At 40.8% G+C, this 22,382-nt stretch overlaps 1 protein-coding gene across 1 annotated transcript in view; it reads right to left on the bottom strand.

The window, feature by feature from the left end:
• Positions 1–21,042, bottom strand: part of ITCH (itchy E3 ubiquitin protein ligase) — a 70,564-nt gene extending 49,522 nt beyond the window's left edge. Inside the window, exon 1 of the mRNA XM_033074979.2 lies at positions 20,977–21,042. The gene's annotated coding sequence lies outside the window, so the exon portion shown is untranslated. The remainder of the gene's footprint in view (positions 1–20,976) is intronic.
• Between the last annotated feature and the right edge of the window lie 1,340 nt (positions 21,043–22,382).

The raw sequence follows: 22,382 nt of genomic DNA, 5'->3' as shown, positions 1-22,382 counted from the left end.
TTACTGAGCTGTGTGGTCCTGTCTCCCCCGCCATCAGGGCCAGCACAGATCCAGCTCCCTGTAGCCTCCACGCTCAGGTTATCCAGGTACAAGCAAACATCTATGCAGCTGCTCTGAGAGCACCAAGAGAGATCCCAACTGAAAGATAAGACTAGAGCCAATTCAATACACCGGTTAAAATATATATTTGTGGGGAATACAATTTAATCAGTTTGGGATGCAAACCAAGTGATGTGACCTTCAGAGACTGCAAGGAGGGACAAGCAAGATATATAAACCACACAACAAATGAAAAGAGGGGCCCAACTTCTACCCTGGTCCTACAGTAGACTTACTAACAAAAAATCCATGATGCTGAAGTAGAAACTTCAAAGTTTCATCTACTATCATGTCTTAAAATTGTATTTTTTTTTAGTATCTGACCACATATACAAGCTATATGATCTACTGTACTCTTGGCTCAACACAGGAATCACTTTCTTGTTCATCTCTTTATCATTAGGGCTGCAGATTATCATTTCTGCACTCTTTCCAAGGAGAGTGGCATATCAAGACTCAGAAGTCACATCTCTAAATCAACAGGTCTAGTTCTACAAGTGAGATTATCTAAATCTGTTCTCTATACCCACTATTCTGAACTTTTCTATTGACTCTTTTACTGCTGTGAGCAGGAAAACATACCTTGTAGAGAATGCAATGCTAAATTGAGATTAATAAAGTAGGGATAAAAACATGCATAAATCAGCTAAGAGTTAAAATGGCTTTGATTGATAACAAAGGGCACTTCTTGCAGGAATAAAACTGAGGAATATTTGTGTCAAGGTCAGGATGCCTTCACTCTGATAAGACTCCAGCACAGATGCCTGACCAGCAAAACAGCCTGTGCTTCAAAGTGGAGAATGGCAACAAGCTTATGCCACATCACATATGTCATTCCATTTCCTGTCAGCCCACCAGGAAAACACACTGTAGCTTTAAAGAGATGGCTATTCCAAATAAGGAAAAAAACAAGCAGCATTAGCCTCCTCCAAAGATTTATGAGAGCTGAAGTAAGCCATATTCTGAAGCAAAGAACTAGCAAAAAAACCCACTTGACTCCCAGAAGATAAAAAATATCCATATGTGAAGTTGTCACCAACAGGAAACAGAAGTACAATAAACAGTGATAGATACCATTAGTTGCATCCTCCTTTTATGCTTTTTAGGAAAAGCATAAAAGACACACTGGGCATCTCACCTCAACATGTGGAAATGTTCTGGCATCCAAGAGTACACAAGCGAAAGAGAGGATGAGTTAATGAAATGTACAAGAGGGTATAAGTGATGTGATATTTTAAAGATAAATACCACATTCTCTGTGGTAAAGAGAGTGAGACTCTTTACCCTGTAAAGTCTCATACTGAGTTTTGTTTTACTAACTTCCTGCAACCTCAATGCAACATGAATGTTAATGTGCAATACTATATTTGATATCCAACAATGGCAATAAAAAATAATTGTCACAAACAGATCGTAAATTATAGCAACAAAGACTAAGGAAATTACATACTATCAACCTTAAACATCTTTTCCAGAAACAATTATTTATGCAACAGTATTAATCAGTGCTGATTCCTTGTTGTTCCTAAATATCTACCACTTCAAGAAAGAACTGAGCATGGGAAACTCTTCTGAATCTAAAATTTTTAAGTTGGAAATGTTGAAAAACATTCAACCTGCCTACCAAAGCGTAGACATTGCCCAACAAAAGGCAGAACAACTCTGGAAACGTTGTAGCCAGACAGCTAGTGATACTCATTTTAACTTTTCCCTGAACATCTGGAGTCACTGGGTAGTCTTCCTTGTACAAATGGCACAGGTTAGAAAAACTCGTTATCAACTTCAGCTTGATGAGAAAAATGCTTCCAACACTGCTTGCAGTCCAAATTAAATTGTCATCAGGCCTCCCAAATTGGAGACTTCCAGCAAAATTATAGAGAATTCAGTCATTAGCATTTCCCTGCAATGAGAAGCCTGCTTGTAAAACCTGCACCTCAGCTGAAATAGTTCACGCTACGTTTTTTCTACACACATGTAGCATTTGAATCTGAATAAAACAAGGGAAAAAACCATGTAAAGAAATAGAACTGCAATATAAAAATTCCAAAAAAGACAAGCATAATTTGACAGTTTTTCACACTTTCAGTAGTACATCAGAAATTCCCCAACCACAAGCTGTTCTTAGACAAACTCTGGCAGGCAGGACAAAGGGGATAAAACTGGCATTGCCACTCAGATGACTCAGACAACTTCCCAATGGATTTCCTTCCTAACTAGGGGGATGTTAATTTTTACTAACTTTTAAGAAATGCTAAAAGAGGGGGAAAAAAAGAAAAAATGTACATGAACATCATATGTCTTTTGCTTCATTTCCAAAAGCTTGGCAAGAGCAGCCACTGCAGAGAGCTGCACAGGATAATTAAAATCATTTGTGAAAACAAAGAGATGGTCTATTTTTATTTCAGCCATTTCCTTCTCATGGTACAATCCATTTCAAAGAGGACAACAATTCATATATGCAAACCACTAAGCTAAAACTGGTTCAGTGCTGTAATCTTTGAAATAGAGCAATACTTAAAATTGTTGGTTCTTAAACGCTGCCATTGGAAAACATCTATGAAACTTAGCACACATGGTAACTCCCAGCACAAATTAAACTAGTATTAAGATGACAGAAGAAAGGCAGTGAAACTGGAATAGCTGTAACTACCACAACCTCAAACAGATTTTTGAATTACTGGATTTACCCGTATTAACTGGACACGAACTCCTGTGTTTTACAAACCACTGGTTTTAGAAATTAAATTCTGGCCTTTAAAATTCTTTGCAAAAAATCTTCGGTAATCACACAGTTTCCACACAACACTGCTCTGACTCGGAACTGCTTCATTCTAATGTTTCTGTGATGAGGTTTCAGGAAAATTTTCCAGTGGGAGTTCACAACCAGAACAAAGTTACAGTCTGTGGAGTGGAAGGTAAGCAGTTACCTTGCTACCTGCAATGCAACACAAATTGCTTTTCATTCAAGAAACCAGATATTCAAGCCTGTTCCTTTATAGTTGAGAGTTCCCAGGTACTATCATGGGTTGGCAACATTCATTTATAGGGGTCTGTGCTCTTTTGTCTAGTTCATGATGGGCAAAACTCTTTCCCAGTCCTGCTTTTCTGGAAGGTCAGGAGTTTTAATTCACTGCTGGCTGCCTTTTCTCAATGGACACCCCTAAAGGTGCGAGTACACAACAGTTTTACTTACCGAACACATCTAATCATATCTGGTTGAGGAGGCAGAGTAAGCACCTGGCAGTCAGACATGATTAACCCACGCCATTGCTCTGCTGAGACCATCACGTTTCTCACAGAATGGTTTAAATGAAGTTCAGCTTTCAAAACACAAATTAAACTCATAGTCTGAAACCCACCAGGTGACAGCACAGTGAGCAGAGTTTATGCTGTTAAAAGGTGAAAGTCCTAGAACTGGGAATGATTTGGCTATACAGCGAACCAGCTTCTCAGAATGAGCAATACCCTTCTTCCATAAGGAAATATCCTTTTAGCATCTCCAAAGTCCCTCTGAACTGAAATACTCCTGTTAGTAGGACTGTTAGACTGCTATTACAGATCTCGAAAAAAAAAAGCATCAAGTTCTAGAAATCAGAACTCTCATATCTTATAGAAATTAATTACAGCTTCCCCTCTTAATTCTTCCACTTCGTTGCACTGTGAACCATGTCCTACATGGACTTTTGAGGAAACAGAGGTAAAGAATATTCTGCGCTGTAACTTCAGGGATATCCTTCCTCAGAGAGGAAGGAGACAGACTAAAGCAATGTAATCGACAGCATGTATTTCCCTAACAGGCAATAAAATATATTACATTTCACTTCTAAAAAAAACCCAACTGTTACATTTCAAGGTTTCTATTTAAAAAGTACCTAGAAAGTAGAAACAGTATTTTTTTTCAGTAGTAACCTCGGAAGAGAATTTTCTCCAGGGAAAAGCATACAGTGTGGCCAGACACTTCAAAGTAGTCACTGTTAAAATGCTCTGACATTAACCTTACCAGGTAGCTGAAAACATTTAGTGCTTACTATAAAATGCACCTGCTTGATAAACAGTATCCTACAGCATGCAGCCTCGGTAATGGCTCACCCAGGTAACATCCAACCCTGACTGTAGAAATACACTTATCTGTTCTGTAATTCGGACATCAGGTTTCCCAACTCAACTCGCATTTTATCATAAAGGACAACTTTGAGCCCAAAGAAGCACTGAAGAGAAGTAGCACAAGGTAGTTAACAAAACAGCTACCCAAAACAATGTTTTGTTCCATCTGCCCTGTAAAAGCTTATTTACCCCTATAGCCATATTTAGCTTCAGGTGGCTCAAAGGCAGAGAGGCTCCTACAAAGCAAAAATCCCAAGATTGATCATCTTATTCAAATATTAATGGTGCTGTTCTCAACAAGTTATTTTAGACCTTACCATGACAGCACGCAAAGGAATCTTCTGAAGTTTACCCAAAGTCCCTTCCTGCCTTGTTGCTATGGGAATTTATCTGGAGGCCTCTGCTTACCACTGCTTCAGTTGCATGACACGGTAGCGAGAAGAAACAAGTCACACAAATCCACAAGTTATAAGCCACTTATTCATGTTATTCAATTAATTTTTAAAATAATCTTATGTGATTATTATAAGGAATCTTATGTGAGGAAAAACATGAAGTCAAAATTTTATGTTATTTTACCCTCTTTAGGCAATTTTCTTACTTATAATCTATTAACTGATGATTGCCTGGAAGAGGTAATTCAAATCACCTTCCTTTTAGCTACCTTTTCACAGTTTCATCAGTTTTCCTGCAAGTTTCCAAGAAATTAGTAGAAGCAGTAAGGAAAAAGAAAAATTAACACCTATGGATTTAAAGCAAAGGCATTCATGGATTAAAAACACGAAACACATAACACATGAACAAAACTTGGAAAGATGAAAAGACACCAGAAAAAACCCCAAAATTTTGCCTGTTACGAAGCACCCAGAAAATTAAGGACAAGCAGACAAAACACACAAAATAGGTACTGACTTTGAAGTAAAGGTACCTAATCTTGTGAAAATTTTCACTGAGGATGAGAAAAGTGTGCTTGGTTGAACTCTGAGACTTCTAAAAACAGTCTACAAGTGCCAAGTTACATTTATATCTTTACCTCTCAGACCCTTCCCATGTATTTCTGCTCTTCCCTATGTTGTGCATTTAAGCAAAACACCATCTGAGAATGATCTGAAAATAACATAAATGAAAATGGGTTACTAAAACAGCATACAAGGATATCTTAAAACAAGAACACACTTCTAGGAATTGCTTAAAATTTCTTTTTCTTTTTTTTTTTTTAATAGAAACTAACAATAATTTGGGCTTGAAAGGGCCTCTGAGGGTCATCCCATCCAACATCCTCCAAAACAGCGAACACCAGTGTTAACCCAAGCTGTTCAGTGTCACTTAGAAAGGTACACTACGCTCAACTAGGAGCAAAACACAAGTTTTTGTAAAATAAAGGCATTTTAACAGATACTCTGTTTGCAGATACAATGACAACAAAGTGAGTGGCTCTGAGGCTCTACACAAACACATGCTATTTTACTAGGCATAAAGGTGCATAATGCCTTCCATTCTTAACATGTCAGCCTTATACATTGTGGGAACCCAGGATATTCCCCTGGCTTCCCCGGAGTCTGGACAGGGGGCTCAGAAACCTTGGCAAGGTGCTCAAAATCCCTGTGAGTTCAATCTAAGTCCCTGGGAGAAATTACCATCTTTATATACAGAATTACAGAGTCACAAAAATAAGTAGAGTGTAAATTAGTGCATTAAAAGGTAGAAAAGTAAGGTTTTAAAGATTGTTTATATTAGGGGGCCTGAACACAAGATGGAGGATCTGTGGTGTAGTAAGAAATTCTTTCTTCTTCATGGCATCCATCTTCTGGGTCAGGATGCCAACTCGGGATTGGTGAAGGGAAAACCGCACGGTGTAAAGTGGGTATAAAGTATTGGTGATTAATTGTAAACAAAGTATATGTAATTTAGGGTATAAAAGATAAGTCCTGCCCCGGAGGGCAGGAGAACAGCCTTGGATGAGTTGCAGAGTGGACCGCTGTAAGGTAGAAAGAAAATTCCTTAGATAAGAAAGAATAAACAACCTTGGAAACCTCAGAACATCAGTTCTCGAATCTTCTTTCATGCCCTGCTGTGCCCCTGGCTGCAAGACAAGAACTCTCAGACCACCTTTAATGTGCAGGTGAGTGATCTCTTGACCATAAAAGAGGTCGCCGCCGGTTACAATACATCTCCCTGCCACACTGCTCCTTAAACCTATCAAGGAAACCAAAACATACTAAATATGAAATTATGAAAAGATGCATTCCTCAGAAATTTTATTCCTCTTGATATTGGCAATAATATGGTACGAGATTGCTCAGTCAAGATTGCTTACTTCTGTCAGAACTTAATACCACAAATCAAACAGCTTCACTAAAACATAGGAAAAGTCCAATGGTTAAAACAAACAAACCAAATATTGTATATATCAAGATTTCTTTTGCTACGTTATTTAATTCTTAGAAGTGCAATCATTTTTTCAGTTTATGCTCGTACATTCATTTCAGATGGTTTTCAACTGAAAGACTGAGAAGAGTTGCCAAGTTAACCCCTTTGGAAGGATTCTCCTCCTCAGTTTTTAAGCTACTCCTTTAACACCTTAGGATGTATTATATTTCCCTGCACCTTTTGTTAATAACAATCCATATAAATGCTTCACTTATTCTCAATTTAGGTGAGGTTTTTTTTGTTTGTTTCTTTTTGAAGACTTCCACTGCTTCTTCATTTTCAAAACTTGTTCATATAGTACACATTCAGAGAAAATTAAAAGAATAATAAAAGTTGCATTTAAGAATAAGACTATTACCCTTCAGCTTGTACCACCTAATCGCATTGTTATATGGCTTCTAAGCTTCACTGTGGAAATTACTTACCAAAACAGATTCCTATTTTCTTACAGCAAATCCATTTTCACCTCCTGCACTGTAATCTTCCTAAAAACTCTGTGCCCACACCTTTCATAATTAGTAGCAAATTTCAGTAGTTAACCTGTCTCTTTTTTGCTACAGCCCCTTTCACAATGGCACAGCCTTTTCCAGTGATGGTCTCTGAACTCCCCCAAAAGCATCTGCTGTGCCCACACCCACAAGGAATGGGAGTGAGGAGAGGCAGGAAGGTCTGCAGACCTGAAACCCACCTGGGATACCTTCTTGGAATTTTAGTTTGGAACAGCTCTACTGGGATCCCACAGTCCCACACCAGCAGGACCACAGCTCCCAGTTTAGTTTCATCCAAAAGCAACTCAGCTTCCTTGACCCAAGTTCACCTCACAGGTCAAATCAAGTGCAGTCTGTGAGAACATTCAGTGGATTAATTTCCAAAGTGGCCTTCTCATTCAAATTAAAACAACTACACCGCTAATGAAGATTGTTTCTTTTCCTGTTTTCTTTGGTATGCATTCTGGCACTGAGGAAAATTTCCACAGGTCTCTCACATCCACTGACTCAAGTTGATTCTTTTTGCATTACTTCTGCTCTCCTTTGATTCCCTGCCCATGGACAGGAGTATTTTCATGTGTGACCTTGCTTGGCCACTTTGTTCATGGACTGCCACCTTTCACTCCATTCTGACAGTCAAAGATGAGATTCTTTTTCAGAACATTTTCCTTTGTAAAGTTATAAAACAGGAAATCCCAAAGTTTCTTACTCTCTATCAGTGGGACAAGTATGCTTTTTCCCTTCTTCTGTGCAAAATCAAAGCTAGAAAATTGCTTCTATGAAACTACTAGGAAGTTTTAACCGTTGTGCTCTGGTATAAGTAAAAATCAAAGTATTTTTAGTATAATTATATTATTATAATTATATTTTAATGAATTATAATTATGTTACTAATATTATATATAGCATTTCATTTCAAATATGTTAAGATTACATTTAGAGTATATGTCTCTAACACAAATTATGAATCCTGTAGGTTAAAAAAAAAAGGTTGTCATAAAACATAACATATTTGTGTCATCAAACAGGGTAACAGATTGTCTCCCTGAGGCCTAAGTGAGGAGCCAGACCACGGAACTGCTTATTTTGTGCAGAAGGAAGAGCAGTAATGAGTAACGCTATTTGTATAAGCACAAACGTTTTTTTTTAACAAGGAGTATAAATTTCCAGAAGTATTAAGCATCTAGAGAGATGCTGAAAATCTGAAGTTTCTTCTCCTGTTCATTCTATGCATTAGAGAATATCAGTAAAGCCCAGTCTGTGCCACATTAAAGTGAGAAGTCCAACTCCTGTGAGTACAGTAATTTCACGATTACAAGCCGCACCTGATTATAAGCTGCGGGTCCGGGTGTCGGCAACTTTTCGTTCTTTGTCCATATATAAGCTGCACTGGATTATTAGCCGTACTTTTGTTTGCAGAGAGGATCCATGTGTAACTTTCACAAAGTTGTCAATTAGTAACAGAATCGCAGGATCACGGGGTTTACTGGCTTTGCCCTGCTCGGGGCGGCTACCAGGGAGCGGCCCCAGTACTGCTCGCTGCTGCCGGCAGGAGGAGGGAGAGCGGCGTGCCCAGTCGCTGCCGGCGGGAGGAGGGAGAGCGGCGTGCCCAGCCGCTGCCGGCGGGAGGAGGGAGAGCGGCGTGCCCAGCCGCTGCCGGCGGGAGGAGGGAGAGCGGCGTGCCCAGCCGCTGCCGGCGGGAGGAGGGAGAGCGGCGTGCCCAGCCGCTGCCGGCGGGAGGAGGGAGAGCGGCGTGCCCAGCCGCTGCCGGCGGGAGGAGGGAGAGCGGCGTGCCCAGCCGCTGCCGGCGGGAGGAGGGAGAGCGGCGTGCCCAGCCGCTGCCGGCGGGAGGAGGGAGAGCGGCGTGCCCAGCCGCTGCCGGCGCTGTGTCGTCACTGCCCTGCCGCCCAGGGCCAGGCGGGCTCCGCCTCGGCTCAGGGCTGCTGCTGGCGCGGACTTCCGGGTTGGGAAATTTCCAAAATTTGTTCATATATAAGCCGCTCCTGAATGTAAGCTGCATTTCCGGTTTGGGAGTAAAATTTTAGTCAAAATGGTGCAGCTTATAATCGTGAAATTACTGTAATTCTCCATATTCCTGGTACTGAAAAAGACAAATTACACTCCTTTCTTTGAAAGGGCAAAAAGGATGATCCAAGAAACTACAGGTTGACCAGTGTCATCTCAACTCCAGGGAAGTCAGGGAGCAAATTCTCATAGGAGCCATTTCCAAACATAACGTGAACAAGAAAGTGATTTGTATTACTCAGCATGGTTTTACAAGGGGGAAATAAAACAAGTCTGATTAACCTGAGAGCTTTCTTTGAGAATATGATTTGGTAGCTGCGACAACACCATGTCCTACACAACATCCTCACACAAGGGGATGAAGCAGGGGCCAGGCAGGACTAGAGGGTGGACTGCAAGCCTGGATGAAGGGCAAGGTTCCTGGGGTTGGGATCAGAAGTGAATTGTCCAGTTAGAACCCAGGCATCAGTGCTGTAGCCCAGGGGTACAGACTTGACCAGTACTGTTTAAGCTCCCCATTAATGACCTGGACCCAGTTCACTCTCAACAAATATGCTGATGGAACAAAAATTCCACAAGGGGAAATGCAAAAGTCTGTAGGTGGGGAGGAATAAACTCATGCACCTTTAAAGGCTGTGGGGTAGCTTGAACAGAAAACAACTCTGCCGAAGGCACTGGTGCTGTTGTACACAAACTAGCAATAGCTCCTCGCAATAACAACAAATAAAAGCGTCGCCAGCATCCTGGATTAGGAAAAAGCATCTCTAGCAGCATGAGGAAGGTGATCCTTCTCTTTCATTCTAATTCTAGGCTCCGCAAATCAAGAACGACACAGATGTACTGATGTGACACCAGCAAAGGGCTACAGAGACAATAAAGTGATTGGGAAGAGGCTGAGAAAGCTGGGATTGTTAAGCCTGGAAAGGAAAATGATCAGGAGGATTTTATCAATGTGTATAAACACTTGAAGGGTTAAAAGACCGAAGGCAGACTCTCCACAGCAGTGTTCAGGGATGGGATAATAGCCAGCGGGCACAAATTAAAATACAGGAAATTCAACTTAAAAACAGGGGATGGAGTTATTTATTTTTCTGTGGGGTGGTTGAACAGCAGAGAAATTGTCAAGAGGTTAAATCACCATTCTCAGAGCCAACCCAAACCTGACTGAACACATTACTGACCGCTCTAACTGGTCTTGCTCTAAAAAGATGAATTTTGATCAGGCCATGTCCAGAAGTCTCTCTCTTTGACCTCCCTAAAATAATCTCAAAAATTCCTGTTGTACCTGTCCTGTTCTTGTTCGTTTTGTCTCTCTGTCCTGTAATAGATTCCTCCTCTAAAGAGACATCAATCAAGCTGGTCATATATGCTATTTTTTCTCCCAACTGAGGATCCCTTTCACTGCCCAGTTATTAATACAGCTTAAGTTTTACTAGTTTGAATAGAAAGGCACAGATTGCATAAATCAGCATTGCACTTTCGTCAGGTTCAGTAATGCTCATCTTGAACATCAAAATTTTCACTTCTACAGCTTTTCCCAAGTCCTACACTAAATTTCAATCCACAAGTCTAAACCAGGTATTCTCACTTGCAAAAACTACTTTGATTTCTCTTATTGTTGCTGTGTATTATAAGGAACAAAGTAATACAGCTTGAGTAAATTTCCTACATGTCCAGCACTATACAGACCCAAGTGTTAGCCAGCTCCAATTAATGGTAATCTGGTAATGTGAAACTGAAAAGCATGCAAAAGTCAACTGGTTCAACTGTCCCAACATAAAGATGCTACTGAACACTTCATATGCACACTGGTTTCATGGTTTATTTTCCTTTTCTTTTGCCCTAATAAGAAACCTCATAAAAATTCACATAGCATTGCCTTGGAATTATAAAACCATCAGAGATGAGAAAGTCATTAAATATCACGGCTGATATTCTGTTTATCCAAAATGATATCATAATTTGTTGATGATTTTATGTATTTCCTTGATTTTAACTTACATGATTATTATTTACCCAAACAAATCTGGACAGTTACCTTTATGTTGCTCCGTATCTCTCCCATGCTTCTTTAAAACCACTGTCCTGGAATTTTCAATCAAACTAATTACTCTCACCTAAAAAATATCCCATCTGCGACAAATTTAGGCTGGAGAGTCGCTTAAAGGATGCTGATCCTCTAACAGTTTACAAAAGCTTCTCCTAAGTGTCTATATAGATTAATCCAAACCTTAGTAGGAAAGATTGGTGATGAAGTTTCACTTATGATACTAAAACCAAACAAAAATGATGCTGCCAAAAATCCCTATGATGTCTGCACAGCTAACTTGATTTTGGAGGTATAATACAGTTGCATACCATAACATAGCTGCCTTTCTCATCAATGTGCTCTTCTACCATTTCAGCTTGATTTTCACTTAATCACTGACTTTCCCTCATTTTTCAGTGCCTACATTTATCTTCCCTATCTCATTAGTACAGACATACCCACACAGCATCACAGCTCACATTACTGCTTTAAGTTATTTTCCAGTTAAAAAGGTGGAGATAGTCAACCTTCCTGAGCAAATTTCAGAAACTGCAGAACTTAATTGGATGCTTATAGGAAGAGACAAAAAGACTGGTATCACTGGATATGTTAAGAGAACCACTTGAACTTTAACTAATTTGACACGCTATTTTGTGACTTGCCATTGGAAGAAAATCCATGGTTTTTATATTACAGCTATTTTTAAATGTACTTCAAAAGCATTACTTTTGATGTTCTGCCAATTGATGGGGGCAATTTAAAGGCAGACATCAATGGAAAGAATTTATCTGATTATGAATATTAAGGCAACACAAAAATAAAATAATACATTCAATAAAACTGCATGCTTAGCTTTAGCAACAAGCAAAAAGAAGCAAAGTAATGCACCTAATAATTGCCATATAAGAGACCGGATAATGATTGAGAAAGATACATCAGGCCTGAACACTCCACCATCAGCCAGAACCCACAGTCATTGAGGGTCCCGTTCTACAGTGAGGACCTGGAGAACCCTTCCCAGCAATTGGGAAAATCCAATGTGGTGCATCCACCTATAGGTGAGGTTTCCAAATACACCCCAAACATGGGTCCAGATGTCATAGGCCCAAATCAGCAAGTCAAAGAGACTTAGTTATATTTTTAGCACAGAAACTCCTGGATCTGATGGCACTTCCTGACCAGCAGCAGCCAGAGTTTGGCCAGAGCCCAGGCCTTGTCTCGGAGGGTTTTCCCCTAAAATACGCTACAAACAAACCTCTATTCATGTCAGTTGGGAAGTTTCTTAAAATGATACATTTCTTGCAGGTAACTACACAAGGTTACACATAAGCTAGATGTATATAGAGCTAGCATAAGCATCTGCATCATTTATTTTTAACTAAATAGTACTGACAGTCACATAATGCCCTGGGTTCATCTTGTAAGTCACCTCTGGTTGAGGCCTGCTGCTCACTCCTAAGCACATCAAAGAATCAATAAGAAACGCTTTCACTGCTGTAAAATAGCACAGTAAAACAAAATATGAGACCACCACCTTCTGTTGCACCACCCACCTTGGAGCTTTGGAACAAGCCCCTTCAGAAGCAGTTACACATTCAGTTATTAACAGAGGGCAGCATCTACAGAGGATTTCATAATCTCCAGCCATTAGTTTTACTTCTTATTTACAGTGTTTATTTCACATTATTTCTCTATTCCTTTCTCAGAGCTACATTTCATTATCAATGGTTTGTACACACACCTAAACAAATCTGCAAAAAGCTTTTAACTCTGGGGAACGAAAAAAAAAAAAAACCCAGAAAGTTTGACCACTAAATTACCCAGCTACCTGTAGTCACTACTAAGAATGACAACTTCAGTAGCCATTACAGTTGTTGTACATGTTTATATGCTTGTAAAACTGTATAGCTGTAATGTCTTTACAAGTAGCTTCTGTAGAGTCTGTTGTCTACCAGCAAAATGTCAACCCTGATCACCTCACCTGGAAGCTTCAAATGGAGCAGATACACTTTTCAAAAGCACAGTGCTGGTATCTACATGAACCAAAACATGATTTCTTAGGATGTTTTGTATAGGACTGTGTAGCACACAATGCACTTTGTTTTAAGTGTCCAACAGCACTGGTGGTGGCTTAATGAGCCCAAAACTACTTCCCTCTGTGAGTACAGCAATGAAGAGAGGCCCAGACACACCACCACTCCTTTGCTCCCAAGAATACAGATAAAAAGGCCCATGCAGCTTTCAAGAGATATTGCCTATAAAAACTTGCTAAACAGATCATCATTGGATGGTAGGTACCAGAGAAATAAACAAAATCAAAATAGACTGCACAGCTCTGCAACTCAGCCTGGCACGGCTCATAAAAAAAATGATGAATCATTCCTTACTACCAGTGACAGTCACACATCTGAAATGGGCTGATGACCTGAAATCTCTTGAAAAAGAATGCTCTTTGTCACTTGCTGCTTGTACCTGCTTCAGCAAAGTACATGGCATAAGACAGTTCCTGTTGATTAACTCAGTTGTGGGTACAAGAACTTCTGTAGACAATGCACTAAAATTCTGACAGGTAATTCATCATCACCAAGGCATGACTACATATACACTGGTCCCTAAGAAAAACAAGCTGCTTTTCTGAGCATTCTCAAACAGTAGAATCAAAGAAACTAGAAGTGAAAAGCCAGTACTTGCAATAAAATGAAGTAATATTGTGGTGTGCAAAATTCAGTGTCAGCTGAAAATAAAGGTTGCATTTTTCCAAGCTAAATTATTTATTACTAAAGTAAAGCCAAAAGATGTAAAGGAAATTACAATTTCAGGGAGGGGAAAAAGTATTGAGATTATTAAAGTCAACCTTGAGGTATCTGAAAGTCTGATACAGGTCACTGTCTTTTCCAAAACTACAAACTACTGCAAGCAAAACCTTGAGTTCCAGAGGAGTCGTCTTCATGTTTTCCAATTTCAACAGAAGTCTGTTACCTGCTTCCCAGGAATTTTTTGTAAGTGACCAGACAGCAACATGAAAGTACAGCCATGGGTGGACAACACACCCATCCAAAACCTGCAAAATCTCACTGCTTGCTACATTCCATCTCATGCAAAATAAAACAGAAACTATACCACTATTCCAATATTCTCAACACTTTCATTAAACTTGGGCTTTGTGGGGTTGCCCTAAAATTCCTTTGACCTTCATCAAAAGACAATGCAGATGTCAGAAAACTTAATTCTTCCAACTAGTAATAAGTAAAATCCTTAAACAAAAGTTTCAGTCTGTACATCCTATATCTTCTGTGTGAAAAACTGATAATTGCACATTAAATAAAACCAAAAGAACAAGATCATCTTCTAAGAACAAACATCAACTGTATCCTTCAATTTCAAGAGACTCACCTTGCTGCTGGGATACAACAACTGGAAGCCCACAGATTGGTGAAGAAACTTCGGACTGACTCCTAAACCAAGACTTGCAAGTGAACCAGAGGTAACTGCACCACCCATGCATCCCACACATGTGTCAGCAGTGCAGCTGCTGCAGCTCTCCGGCAGTGCAGATAGGGAATTCCTCTCCTGCAGCTGGATACTGCCCAAGGAGTGGGCCCCCCTTGTCTCTGTCTCACAGTCCTTCCCTATCTTTGTGCCAACTCTAGTCATAAACTGACATTCACTGACCTGTTCTAATCCAGGAAATCTCCAGGAAAAAAGCCTAGGGTCTCGATAACTGTGAAACAGTGTATTTTTTAAAAACAAAATAGGCACACTTTGCATACGCTGGCAAAATATTCTGTGCAGAGAGAGTAATTCATTGTGAACACACTACACCATATATCCACCCTTTCATGGTTTCCCTGGCTATGTATCATGTGGAACATCAAAAAGGAACCCACATACTGGAGCAAAAGAACAGGCCCATAGGGTTATAATGCTGTGCAATGACCACCTTAATCAGCAAAACATCCTTACAGATACAAATCCTGAGTCAGAACGACGTGATGAGTTCAGAAAGTTCTCTTCTGAATTCTGTTTGGACACTTTATCTAACTTGCAATACATTAGAACATTACTGTATGTGAGATTAGAAGTCAGGAAGGTAGAAATACAGAATATGAAGTATAGAGTTTGTTATTTTTAAAACAGGAAGTGAAATTCCAAAAAGCAAAGAAATCCCAGCCGTGACACAAGCTCTCTTAGAATAGATCTCATCCCTATTATTACAGTCTGTAAGTTCCCTCCTCTCTCACCTCCCTCATCAGCCTTAACTATGAATTTCACTTTGTTGGTGTCTTTCTCCACTCAAAACACAGAGTGCATTGGGCAGCTTCCAGCCTCACAATGAACAGGAATTAGTCTGAAAATATTTTCACCCCTATTATCCCACTCAGGACAGTATTATTTTGTTCACATCGCAGGTGTGAAAGCAAGACGCTGCTTAAATGTTATTTTTTTTTCTTTAACAACTCAAGCTCTCACTAGTGCCTTAAGTCTGGTAGTTCTGAGAGCCTCATGACAAGCGGAAAAAGTAAAGGAGAAAAAAATACACCATGCCACACCTCAAAGGGCCATGTATAAAACCTTTAAACCATGAAGAATATCAAATAAACCACCAGCAATATCAACAGGTCTCCAGACAGAGCAAATCCATCTGCCCAAACCAGATTTCAGAACAGGAGCTAAATATGTTGATTCAATGGGTGCACAGAGGAACAATGAGAACATCACTGCCTCACAAAAGCTTTTTCATTGACCTGAACTCAATTTGGTTCAGGCAAATGCTTAATAAATGCAGCATTGCTCTGGAAATTGGTCTTTTTAATATTCACAAAATGCCTAATTGGTATAAGGCAAAAAAAAAAAATATTCTGAAATCTTACTGGTAAACTCAATTTAACGTGCACAAAGTGGAACACGCCAATTACATGTGGGATTACTGCCTGTGGATCCTAGGTTTTCCTCTGTACCATCAGGTGACGATACAGGAACTAGAAATGTTACATGTGGTGAAGTCCATCTGAAAACACAGTTTGGGCAGCTATGGAAACTTCTTTCATGTAGAGTGAGGTGATCAAAGCGTCTTCCTTCAGCATTTCCCTCCTCCTTCCTGCTACCATCACACACATTATTCCCCCCTCAAACAACAGGAATAAAACTGCTCTGAAGGCTTCATCATTGAAGACATCACATGCACTGGGTCAATCACATACATTTAAGAACCAAAGCAGTTTCGTGATCTTTGAACTGGTGCCTTTAATGTTCTGTCCAACCCAAACTATGCTGTGATCCTGATACAAAAAGCAAGTCAGTGTTACAAGTCTCATTTTTTATCTTCTAAACTCACAAACTTTCTTTTGGATGGCCCAGGAAGTCTTAATCTGAATAGATAGGAAAGGGTGTTGAGGTAAAATCTGGTGAAAATACACAGCTCATCACCTTCTCAAAAGTTAGCAAACCTGGTTAAATATTAGGCCAAATCCATTACCATTTTATTAACTTTTTAATATACTGGTCCCCACATTTCTTATCTAGTCTATGAAATACAGTAGGAAATACAAGGCACACCCACTTGTAGAGACAAGCCTTACTAAAAAAATTAATCGGAGTGATCCACAGATCACTTAATTCAGGCTCTGTAAAGCCAAAGTAAAAAAAAAAAAAAAAAAAACAAACTTTAAAGATGAGGAATCCTTATAGAGAACAAATTCACTCCATCTAGCTGTTCTGCAAATAGATGAAAAGAGCAGCACAGACAGAGCAGAAACCTCAGGGTGTCAGAAAAGCAGAAGAGGAGTATCCAGAGCAACAAGTCTTAATCCATTCAAATGTTTATGAAGCCAGCAGGGAATAAAAATCTGGGTATCTCAGCACTCTGTTAAGCAAGAGTAGTGATTATTAATACATAATTAAAAGTTAGCCAGCACTGGGGACTGGGGAGGCACTAAGGATGGATACTGACCAAAGTATGTTAAAAATTAACAGAACCCACTCTCCTATGTCTCAGTCCATCTCTTGCTTGCTCAGCATTGAGCTTTCCTTCACTTTTTCCACTGTATGAAGTAAAGCTAAAAAGAATAGTAAGCTATGAATCTATGAATAACTTGCCCAGGCAAAAGTTCCATCCCAACCGTGTGAAACGGATTGGATCAAAGAGTCTATTTTATTTTTCAGTAAATTGACTTGCTTCCAGTCACAAATTTTATATTCCTGATGGATATTTCACTGCAAATGGATATTCATTTGTTGAATTAATGAATAAATCACAAGCAGATTGCAGACCTGTCTTACTACGTCCTTTTCTGTTTCAAGGTTACCTTAATCTTTTTTACCTGATCTTTCTTTTCCCTAGTAATAAACTTCAAGAAGATTACTAGATACCCAACTAATACCTAAAGAAAAATATGTGTAAAGGCTACAGTTGAAAGAAAAATAGACCTATAAAGAACAGAAAACTGAGAATGTGAAGATTCTATAGAGGCTGATAGCAACACATACCTCTTGAAAGCTCCAGCTTCTGTATCACTAACAAATCCAGAATGTGAGATCTGCACATTTCAGGTAAAGGTAAGTCACCTAACTTTCACTTCCTGATTAGAAACAATGTTCCACACAATCAAACTGGAACAATCCCCCTGAATAGGTCTTTTCTTGCTGAGCAACACCAGCATTAGAGATCCAACTTCAGAACCAGTGATGTAAAAGCAAACATGACAGGAGTTCTGTGCCTGACTGAAACAATAGGCCTCTCCCAGCAGCAGAGTTGAGAATAGCTTGGGCAGGCGGGTGGAAGGCAGGAATTATCAGTTCCTAAACAGGAGGACTGTAATAAAACTTTAAAAAAAAAAAAAAGAGTAACATACTGCCAAGCTTGAAAAACTATTTGAATAACCAGCACAACAAGATCTGGTATCGTGTTTCCTCAGAGGAGAGAAAACAAACCTGCTGTTCTTTGGTATAGTAAAAGTAGAAATTTCAGACATAACTTGAGAGTTGGTCATATGAAACAGTGACTTGGCTTCTTCAAAACACTCTTTCCCAGTTTGTTGCAATACTTTTCTACTATGTGTAATTTGCAATTCTTATGAAGAAAAATATCAATCCATCAGCTTCAGCAACTTTGCACTACAGTAAAACCCGAGTGCCAGTCACTTAGAGAAAATGACCAAATCTTTATTGCTTTAGTCTTCAGAGAGAAGGATGAAGAACCTTTCTCTTACCCAAACGTGCACACAGAATTAGCTCAGGTAAGGACTCAAGAAGGACTGCCTAAAGTCTTTAAAAATACTCAAGTTATGAGACAGTAAAACTAAATCTCTAGAATACTCCCAAACTAGACTATAATTATGGCTTGTCTACTTCCTCTTCTGAGGCAAGCACTTCAAAATGCTTCTGCAGCTGGGCAAAGTACGGCTATAGTGAGGAACTGTGGCCAGCACTCTTCTGGGTTATGCACACACCTTCACTTTCCTCACTTGTAAAGGCACAAAGGAGTTCCTGCAATTACGTAAGTACAGAATGGCAAATGCTGGATCAGTACATAAACATAACTGGACACCCAAACAGAAAAGCTTAAAAATAAACTCCCAGAAGCACTCCCAGAAGCTTTGTCACTACCATGTGAGGGTTTTTCTTCTACTCTCACCCTGCAGACTCTCTTCCTTGCTTTTAAGAAATCAACTTGGTTTTACTGCTTGAAAAGTACTTCACTGTGGTTGAATACATTTACCACTTTGTTTAAACAGCTTAAACTCAGAAAAGATGTTTACTGAGATGCTATCATTGACTGATACTGATAATATTGCTGACAAGCATCTTATCTCTTGCACATGTAAAACAGGAGAAAATTACTTTGTAAACCTCTCATGTAACATTTTTCAAGCAGTCTATGACAAGATCTTTTAAAAAATTATTAATTTAAACTCCTCAAGGCAAACACCATGCTACTTTACTGCATTTCTTCCTATTACATTATTTATTCTGTTGTTTTCCCCAAAGCATTTTGAAACTTAGAAACAAAGAAATAAGATAACTCATGTTTCAGGTCTATTTCATGACAGAAGAAACAGAACTTTAAGAAGGGAGAGAAAATTGAGGGAAGAAAAAGAGGTGATGCTGCTTAACTAATCAATTCATATAAATAATCTTCTCTCAATCTCTCTTAAGCCCCAAAATAACTTTAATCTGTAAGAAGCTTTCAAAGTTTGCACTCAGAAGTCTCAGTTATTTTCCACTCCAACATCATCTTTCACATCTACTGTATAAGTTCTTGTTTTAAAGACAAGAAAACTCACTTTGGGTCAGAATGCTACATATTATTCCAAAGATCACTTGGAGGTGAATGCATTCAGTGCAATGATTAAATATCAGTTAAATCACAACTAAGAATGCACACTAGACACAATTCAGATTTAAACAGCTGTAGTGAATGGTAAGGTAATTGCAATAAAATTAGAACTGCTTTGGACTTTCACTTCAAGAAAACAGAAAAGAATTTACTGCTTTTTCAAACAATAAGTTTTTAAGAATGAAAATCCTCAGAACCAAAGACGGTCCGTGATTAATGTTTTATTCTTAAACACCTGTGCCTTTTCTCAGGCAAATACAAGCAATTTCTGAATCTACTGTCACTCTCTCACACAGAATGGACTCTTTCAAATACCAGTCCGGATTTCTCTCCACTTCTCTTTGAAAATGTTGACAGGCAGGATAGCAGAGACCAAGCAAAACAATGAGAAATTCACAAAAATAAGCAGCAATATATTGGGAAAAGATAGTCTAAAATACCCTAGTTTCTGACTTCTTCAATTCTAACTAAGTTATAAAGGTAAGTTTTGCTAGGGGTATTTCCTGAAGCATCAAGGGTAAAGGCTGCCACAACACAGGTACCCCAAATGCTACACCCGCCCCTTTCTCGGCACTACGCACAGATTCGAGTCTTCTGCCAATTTAACATCACAAATTACAGCGATTAAAACACGCTGAATTCCCGAATATCAGAGCAAATTAGAGAAACCCATCCTCGAGCACCTTTGTCTGTTTTTATCTCGATAGCACTGGCACACAAGGTCAAAGACAACCTGCGTGGGAGCGAAAGAGTTAACAGACAGAAGTTGTCCGTGTTTCCAAAATAAAGCGGTGGCACCAACGTTGCAAGTCTACCATGTTTACAAGAGGGAACACCGTTCGGGATAAAGCTCTGGCTGTAGTCACGCTTTATCGCTAGGAAATACTCCTTCAATGTCCGGCTGTACCCGGCCGAGACAAAGACACCGAACCCTCGTACACCTGGAAGGAGCCCCAGGACACGGGGGACACACACGGGGGAAGGAGGCTGTGCTGGAAGAGCTGCAGAAAGCACAGCCCTGAAGGGAGCGAGGCCCCGAGAGGGCGAAGGTTTAGGGACAGACCCTGGCGACCAGGAACCGGGAGAGGCTGGCGGAGTCCGGCCGGGCAGGGACGCAACACTGCCGGGGACAGCTGGGGAAGGGATTCAGAACTGGAGGCACCGGGGCGCGGGCAGGTATCCCCGGCAGCCGCGGAGGGGAGGCGGGGCTGGGCAGCGCGTGGGTCCCGGGGCCGCTGCTCGCGCTCCGGGAAGGGAGCGGTGCTGCCCCGCTCCCAGAGCTGTTCGCGGGGCCCGGGGGTACAGAACGGCGGGTCCGCCCTCAGTGAGCCCCTCCCGGGGCGAGCGGCCCCTCCGAGTCCGGGCCCGACCGCGGGGTTCCCGCGCCCCCCGTATCTCCCCACCCTTCGTAGGGTCCCGTCTCCAGCGCTACCCCCGCGCCCCCACTCCGCCCCCGCTCCGCTCACCGGCGGCGGTTCCCCGTCCCTTAGGTCCAAGATGGCAGCGCGGCCCGCCCGGCCTCCGACAGCGACTTATCAAAGTCGGGCGCGACGTGCGCAGGCGCCGAGCCCCTGGCTGCTTTGCAAGGACTACAGCTCCCACCGTGCCCCGCGCCAGGCACTGCGCATGCTCGATGCGGGCCACGGGGCCGCCCGGCAGGGAGTTGAGGGGAGGGCTGGGGATGTGGGGCCTCGTGAGATCCGCGGTAATGAGCCGGAATGCATATGGTATGGAGCCAGGCTGGGAGGGCTGAGGGTGTTCACCCGGCGAAGAAAAGGCTCCAGGGACACCTTAGAGCGCATTCCAGTACCTTAGGGGACTCCGAGGGAGCTGGAGAGGGACTTTGAACAAGGACCTGGAGTGACAGGACAAGCGGCACTGGCTTCCCACTGCCAGAGAGTAGGGTTAAATGGGATATTGAGAAGAAATTCTTTGCTGTGAGGGTGGGGAGGGCCTGGCACAGAATGCCCAGAGAAGATGAGGCTGCCCATGGATCTCTGGAAGTGTCCCAGACCAGGCTGGACAGGGCTTGGAGCAGCCTAGGACAGTGGAAGGTACCCTTGCCCATGGCAGGGGGTGGAACAAGGTCTTTAAGGTCCCTTCTATTCCAAATCATTCAATGAATCTATGATTCTCTAAAAAGAGTGTGTGTATGTATATATATATGTGTGTGTGTGTATGTATGCACACACTACAGTAAAAATCTTGGATCGTCAAAGCACCCTTGAGGACTTGACTGGTAGAAAAACACCTTGAGGAACCCACAGCCATCCCTGTCCTCATGTTATTGCAGTGACAACAGTAATGGGAAATCCCTGTGAGCACAAAGGGACATCCTGGTTAACATGAGTCTGTGACAGTCAAGCAGCTGAGACATCATTGCTGTCACTGTTGGCTTTGGGACGCAAACCCTTTTAAAATAAAATCACTTTTGTGATTTTTAAAGTATCTGCTGCAGGTGCTTAAGCCATTGATAGTATTTAACCTTTACTTAAAATCTTGTTTCAAGTGTTTTTTTTTTCTTAACCTGAACACACGATTGCATAAGTGAATGCATAGAAATTACAATACACTCACTCTTTTAACAGTAAGGAATGAGAGAGTCCACACTGTGAAATCAGAGGAAAGATTACCCAGTCTTCAAAGAGTAGAAGAATATCCTCAGTAATTCTTCAGAAAAATTATGCACTTTGAAAGTAGAAAGTTTAGCATTTTCTTACAACTGATAGGGATGTGAAAATCCACTTCTGCACATAAACTTCAGTAAGATCTCACAGACACAATTAAGTGACTGCCGATAAGGCCTAAGCAAGAAAACAGCTGCAACTATTGGCCAATCAGCCATCTGTGGTTTCCACTGACCAAGATACAT

Source organism: Catharus ustulatus, chromosome 17, assembly GCF_009819885.2.
Source record: "Catharus ustulatus isolate bCatUst1 chromosome 17, bCatUst1.pri.v2, whole genome shotgun sequence".
Lineage (NCBI taxonomy): Eukaryota > Metazoa > Chordata > Aves > Passeriformes > Turdidae > Catharus > Catharus ustulatus.
Note: the sequence above shows the minus strand (reverse complement) of the source record. Positions and strands in the feature narration are given on the sequence as shown.